Genomic DNA, 7,500 nt, shown 5'->3' on the forward strand with positions numbered 1-7,500 from the left:
ATCATCTCCTGGTCAATAACTGGATCATGTGACAGGGATCCCAGATGCCTCGCTTCAGTGCCATCCAGAACTGTAGCTTCACCTGCGGCGTCCCACAGACGGACTAACCAACTAATTATAGATTCATCAGGTCGTCGAGTGTAGTCCTTCCTCAGGCCACGACGATATTTCAGGGAAAAGGACTCAATATTAGTCTCTGATCTTGTGCCAGTTGCTCTGACTCTTGCTTTTGTGTCAGGAAGCATTGAGGGTCCTTCTCCTGCATCATCATCATCATCCACTGGTCGATCAGTTTTGTCTGCACTTTCCACTTCTTGTGCTAGTAGCAACAGCCATTGGTTGAGGCTTGCTGTCTGGTTTAGCTACCAGCTTTGTAACTGGGAGGTTGGCTGCAGCCTGAGTAATTGGGGTAACTGTTGATTTATCTCCTTGTTCCCTTTCTCCTGTCTGCTGCCCTACAGTATCCAGCAATGTACGGTACGCATATGCCAGGGCTCAGCTTACTGCAATGATCTTTTTTTCTTTGGAATTATCCTGACATTTTTCTTTCAGGTATTTCTCCACTTCAGCTGGATTCAGAATTTGTTCATGTAGAAAGTCCCAAACTACAGGGTCAGAAAATTCCTTCAGGATTTGGCCCATATCCTCCCATTCTCCACCCCACTCAGGATTTTTTATGCTTGGTTCAGGGGTCTCATCAGTCCCTCTAGAAATCTCAGCCCTCATTCTAGAGAGGCTGAAGACTGTATAGAGGAAACTTACCAGATTAAATGCCAGAAAGATGGTCTCTTTAACATTCAGGGGAAACTGAACACTCGTCAATAGTGATGTAACCGATTCAGAGGAGAAGGAAAGGAAAGGTTGAAAAGCCTTGTTCCCTGCTCTTCCTCCAACAAACTGGGTGCATAACTATACCCATGAATCCTTTATATTTGGAACAGACTCCAGCACCTGAATAAACTTCTTAGAAATCATAATCACTAGGCCCAGCCCAATAGCTATTCTAATCCGTGCCCCTCTACTGTAAAAGCTATGTGTTAAGGACAACACTGGGGCTAGTTGTGGATAAGAAAATAAACCAAGGGACCATAAAGGTATTAAAACTTAAAAAAAGCCTAGCGACCAGAAACACATGAAGGCCTGCACCCCAAAAGACATTATTAATTCAAGCAGCATGGCTGGATGGCTAGGGACTGCTTTATCTTATCCCAATACAAAGTAATTGCCACTTCAGTACAATCAGTACAGGGTTTTTCCACTCTCTCGTGCTACGCGCTGGGCGCCAATGAATGTATTTGTCTTGGTTTAGGGCAAATTTAGGAGAAAACCTCCAATGGGGGCCCCCCCCGGGAAGCAAACCCACGTGGCCCTTTTCTCCCACCCCCCAACCGGTTCGGGAAGAGATTTCTCTGAGAGAAGTGGAAAAAACCTGTTTATTTCACAGGCACAGCACTACCCAGCACAGAAATGAACGATATCACATTACAAAACCTCTCGCCCTTCCGAAGAGATGACAAACTTCAGAGGGTCTCTTTCCTGTGGGTGTTCGCTCTGTTATCAGTCCCTCTGGCGCTGGAAAATGCCGCTGCCCAGGCTGGGCTCCCGGTAGTCCACGGGTGCAAGCTCCCGGTGCTTTCTCGAGTGTCTAGTTCAGAGCAGGTTCTATTCGTTTCAGAAAAAGGGAAAGAAAAACAGTCCAGGAAGACCTCTCTGCTCCGGCTAGTTGGAAAGCCAAGGCGATCTGTCTCTTGTTGTCTGTGCTGTAGTCAAAACTCTTGATGCGGGGGGGAGCCAGTACAGTCTCTGATAACAGACTCGGTGCTTCTTTTCTACTCACTTTTACTCTCAGATGGAATTTTAAGAATACAAAACCTGTGTCTGGGTTAGGTGGACAAATGGGGATACAATTTAACATCATAATCAACCCAGGACACCTGGTCAGATGAACAGGTGACTTTTTTGAACCTGCCAACAAAACACAGACACTTCTCCCCTTGAAGTTAATGAATTACACTAATCAAATTATTTTAGGGCATCAATTTCCTCCATTTTTTTTTTGTTTGTTTTTGTTTTTTTAAAAAATGAAAACGAGATGTACTTCTGTTATACACATCAACATTAACAGAAAACCAGATACACAATGAATAAGAACCTATAACAGTTAAAAATCAATTAAATCATAAACATTATTAATAACATATATAATTGTCCTGGGTTGATTATGATGTTAAATTGTATCCCCATTCGTCCACCTAACCCAGACACAGGTTTTTCTGTAATTGTTCAGTTTGGCCTTGGAACTTTTTCTGCACTGCCTCTGCCCTGGGGCTGCCTTCGTTATCTGCGCACACCTCAGTGCTCCCCCATGTCCCCCTGGTTCATGTGGAAACCAATCTGGCTTTTCTTCTTCCAAGGTAGTAAAGATGGAACTTAAATAAGATCGTAATGTTAAGAGTGTTTCGAAAAGTGAAGCAAATAATTCAGGACGTATCACATCCTGCCGTAACTGAACAGATTCTGTTCGTTGTTTCAGCGTTCGCTGTGGAACTTCTTTCTCATTATTTTCTTCTCTCTGACTCTCCCTCCCTCTCTCCAAGGGCAGCATAGATAGGAGTGCTTGCCCAGCAGTGGGAGGTAAAGGCGTCTGCTGCTATGATGCAGGTAGAATTACGGGGCTCACAGCCTCAGCATATCTCGCTTTTCTGTTTTTTAAGTTATTAATTACAATCTGCCAAGTTCGACCGAGAGACAGAGTGTCCTTGCTCTTTTCTGTGATTGCCGTTTCCCATATCAGAGCCGTTATTTCCGTCCGTTCATTCACTGCAAAGAGCAGTGGGAGCACCGCAAAATGCCCATGACCATTAGCCCATATAATGAGCATATCCAGGTCTTTTTCCCAGGCTGCTTCGCCTCGTTTAACGAGAATGCTGAGAAGCAGTTTTTTCGCCGCCGCAAATTCCACTTCCATGCTAGCGGCAAACAACGGGGGGGAAGGTCGCGACCCCTCTACTACGCGCCCACACCTCGGTCTCCCCCAGCAACCTGAATTTCCACGTCTTACCGCACCGCGTCTCACCGCGATCAGGTTGCCAGTACTGATCCAAGACAGCGTATATCTGCGCTCAGATCCACTCTACCAACCTCGGTCCAAGGCTCCATCCCACTGTGCGTGGACCCACCGAAGCCCCCCTGCCAGCAGGGTGTCCCGTTCGAAGCGCCAAATATTGAGAGACCGCCAGCTTATTCACCAACCTTCAAAGAAGTAAATGTGAGCACCATTTATTTCTATCTTTAGCGCACCTTTTATAGGGTTCTACAGGGTCCATGGGCTAAGCAATTTACTACTGGCTAATACACACAGGTTTACATTTTTTATCCTGTACACAAGGATATTGTTTTGCTTTACTCTCTCTTCTGCAGGAAGGTTTCAAGGACTTTAGCCTTTAATATCACGACTTATTTGAAAGACTGGTTTGTGCAGACAGGCCTTTACTAATATATATAAATTATAGCAACAAAGGTCCATTCCAGGTGCTTCTCACCACCTTCACTACAGTTAAGATCAAGGAACAGAGTGCCTGGATTCACCATTCTCAAGTGAAGAAGGCTCCAGAAGCCCCTTGGAAAGTAACACTGGGTGACAATGAACTAAAACTAAAACTTTCTCAAGCAAAATGAGTACATTGCGGTTGGGAATATTCCATGATTTAGCTTGAAAAAACCTAGTTAATAGAATCATTCTGTTTGTGTTACTTGTGGCTATAAGTGTAATTCAAGAATTAGAAAGCACCTCTAGCCAGAAAAGTGCTGAATGGCCTTGGTCCCAAGCTTTCATTCAATCCACCGGATTCATGGGAAAATATTCTGATATCAAGGATTTAAACCTGTCATCTGTGGTTATGCATGAAAACCAAGTGTATGAAAAGTGAGAATGGCAAAGAGAAAAGTTGTGGTTCCTTCAAGGGACCATAGGAAAGGTAATCAGAGTAGGATGCCGGATGATTAACAGAACTAACTATGAAAAGGCAATTCAAATTAGCGTGTCAACTTATCCCACAGGCAAGCACTGAAAATTTTGTAAACATCTAAGTGAATTGTATTGTTGGTATAACTTCACATTAGTGCAGACAGCAGATGTGGTTTGCCTGTGGAGCCATGGTATGACTGGGCTCTCATTCAAATTTAAAATAAAAGCCATGCCTATTTCAACGACCAAATCAACTGCAACCCAAGCTCAGGCCACACCACCTAAAATTGAAGCTAAAATTTATGAAGTTGGCCCCTATGTTGTGGGTACGGAGGAGCCCACTGGGTCTGAGATCCTGGCTCTTCCCTGGAGAGGAGATACTTCTCTGTAAGAGAGACACAATATGTCACTCCCAGGGGTCTTTGAGTTAGATATGTGTTGAGGGTTAGGTGTCCTTGTTGTTTTTTTGTTTTGTCCTTCTCGCCTGCCCGGGAAATTTTTACCCATTATGTGCCGGGACAACCTAACTACCGGTACTTAGGAGTGCTTGACAACGGACAAAGAGTAGCCGGGCCCGGCGGGGGGGGGGGGGGGGGGGGGGGGGGGGGGGGGGGGGGGGGAAGGGGGCAGGAAAGGAGGGTGGGGACAGTTTTTGGCTGGCTTTCTTCGGCTTCGGGGAAGGACGTTCGTGTGCTGGGTCGCTGAGCTGCTGCAGTGGAGAGAAGGGAATTTCGCCATCACCCAGACGGAGCTGCTGCTTCTTCTCCTTCTCCCCTCTTTGTTGGCGGCCTCGCACCCCCTGTCCTGCCGGGACGTGTGGCAGCTACTGCCGTGGAGCTGCTGATACACCTCAGCCACCGGCCCAGGATTTCAGCTCGTCTCTGCTGTTCCAGCCAACTGTTCCTCGGAGCCCTGCAGGAGCACCGGGACTGACTGCCCGAGGGGGTTTGTGAAAACAAAGCCTCTCCTCCATCCCATCTCAGCCGAGAAAGCTGTCCTGGGGTCCCTGGTTCTGTGTTCTTGTTAATGCTGTAGTTATTGTTGTCGTTCTAATTAGGAACGGCGGGAAGAACGACATGGACTCTCAAGGAGTCACAACAGGAGAAATCTTCTAGTTTATTGTTTTAGGCTTGTTATATAGATTAGTTCGTGGAAAGTACAGAAAGGAAACTCTTATTGGTTAGTAAATCACCACATCACCACCATTGGTCAGTGGGACTCACTACCCCCTGACTTTCTCTTGCAAGGAAAACAAGAGGACAGACAAACAGCACCTGGCAGTTGTTTTCTGACTCTGAGGATTGTTTTGAAATCCTCCTATGAATTTCCCAGGCTAGCTCTCAGGCAGGACTGAGAGGCCATGGGGCCTGCAGCCTGCTCCAAAGCTAGCATACACATATTGTTGTTTGTTTGCCTGGTTATACTAGTAAAGAACTGTTATTCCTATCCCCAGATCTCTGCCTGAAAGCCCCTTGATTTCAAATTTATAATAATTCGGAGGGAGGGGGTCTACATTCTTTCATCCCAAGGGAGGCTCCTGCTCTCCCTAGCAGACACCTGTCTTCTAGAACCAAGACAATATGCTAAACTGTTGTGTTTCATTGGTGTTCTTCCCTGCTGTCCCACCCCGATACAGGTATCTCGGGCTTCCCCCCACCCCTCTCCTTCCCCATAAATACCCTGGCTTTTCCCCTGTTCGGGAGATTCGCTGTTGCCGGCACCCTTCACCGAAGCTCTGCCTGAATAAAGGCTTGTGCCTTGGTGGAACGCTGGACCAGCTTTCTCGTCCCTGCTTCCTGTGTTGCCTGCCCGCTGCCGCCTCTGCCGAGCTGAAATCACTGAACTACTACTGAGCTGAGCTGGAATCACTTGACTATTTCTGAGCTGAGCTGGAATCACTCGACTGCTTGAAGCTGCTCACATGTGCTTCGGCCCAGCCTTTCTCAAGGCTGTGTCTCTAGAGAAGTCGCGGTGCTCTGGGCTTTCCGTCGCCGCGGCACTATGTAATAAGGAATATGGGACAACAACAGCTTTTATTTAACCCGGAGTGGTCTCTCAAGCGTATTGAATTACTAATGCAAACTAACATCTCTAAAATTCAGCCAGCCTGCTCCTCTTTCCTAAAGACATCATCAGAGGGCTGGGCAACATGGTTGCAGAAAAAAATTTACTTCAGAAGCAGAAGACGAAGAGATTTAACTGGAATATTAGGAACAGGATTGGGTGTCCTAAATGGAGTCGATTCAGAAATATTAATGAATAAATTAGCTGCTGCAACAAGTGATTTAACAAAACTAAAACAGCCCTTACAATCCTCTTTATTAGCACTAGGAACTAACCAATGGCAAATTTCCAAAGTTTTACCAAAATGGGAAGAAACTGGAGACCAAGACCACAAACTAATAATAAATGCACTTAATATGGCCCAGGACAATGTGTCCTTAGCCCTCAGCTGCATACAGGCATAAGTATGGGTACAATCAATGGTTGCTTTAATAATAAGAGAAGGAAATGAAGGTGCTTTCCCAATTGAGATTCAGAAGATTGTCTGGGACAATGCAAACAATTTAGAAAGGAAAGTTCAATCCTGGTGGGCTCTGGTAAACTTTACTTGTGACCCTCCCACAGAGACCGCTACTGCTTTCGTGCTGACTATACGTAATGCCACAATTTACAATATCCACCCTATTATTGCATTAAGATTGAATCATGAAAGGACAGTGCTCTACCCCTCGGAGCATAGAGCATGAGCCCGGATGATAAATTAAAGGTGGCAAACTGTAAATTTGAAATCTTGTGTTACCTGAGAACAACAAGGGTTTATCTGTGAGACTAACACAATTGATGCACTAGATATATGTCTGGACACTGAGCAAAACATTTGCCACTTTGAGATTCATCCAGATACTGATCAAAAAACTGTACTTGTGTATCTTAGCCTAGGTTGTGTATGTTTAAGAACTGTGTGTGTTTCCGTGGAAATAAATGATAACAATGTAACCTTACCTACTAAGAATCATTCTAATTTCTGTATTTGTAATTTTGTTAAGATAATAGGGTGTGATTTTTTATATGTGGCACCAGTTACATCCCACTAGTTGATAAGATCTAACTATTGAGAAACCGCCAGCTTAATCACCAGTCTTCACAGAAGTAATCATTAACGCCGTTTATTTCTATCTTTAGCACACCTTTTATAAGGTTCTACAGGGTCTTCGGGCAGAGCAAGCTACTATTGGCTAGCACAGACAAGTTTGCATATTTTCCCTTGTACACAAGAATATTGTTTTGCTTTACTCTCTCTTCTGCAGGCAAGTTTCAAGGATTTTAGCCCTTAATATCACGACTTATTTCAAAGGCTGGTTTGTGCATACAGGCCTTTACTAATATATAAAATATATCAACATCTAACTACACAATGTACCATAAATTATCACCTACACCCATTGGAATGAACCTTACATTAGTAAGACAGCTAATGAACCACCAAGACTTGGCAAAAATCCTGAAGGGGATTCAAGAAAATGGGCAAA

The 7,500-nt window shown here is 44.9% G+C and overlaps 1 pseudogene; it reads left to right on the forward strand.

The window, feature by feature from the left end:
* Positions 1 to 5,982: 5,982 nt before the first annotated feature.
* Positions 5,983 to 7,210, forward strand: LOC148183477 (uncharacterized; annotated as a pseudogene).
* The last annotated feature ends 290 nt before the right edge of the window (positions 7,211 to 7,500 follow it).

Source organism: Pseudopodoces humilis, chromosome 12, assembly GCF_049639895.1.
Source record: "Pseudopodoces humilis isolate 2021_Gansu_Grassland_sample_001 chromosome 12, ASM4963989v1, whole genome shotgun sequence".
NCBI lineage: Eukaryota > Metazoa > Chordata > Aves > Passeriformes > Paridae > Pseudopodoces > Pseudopodoces humilis.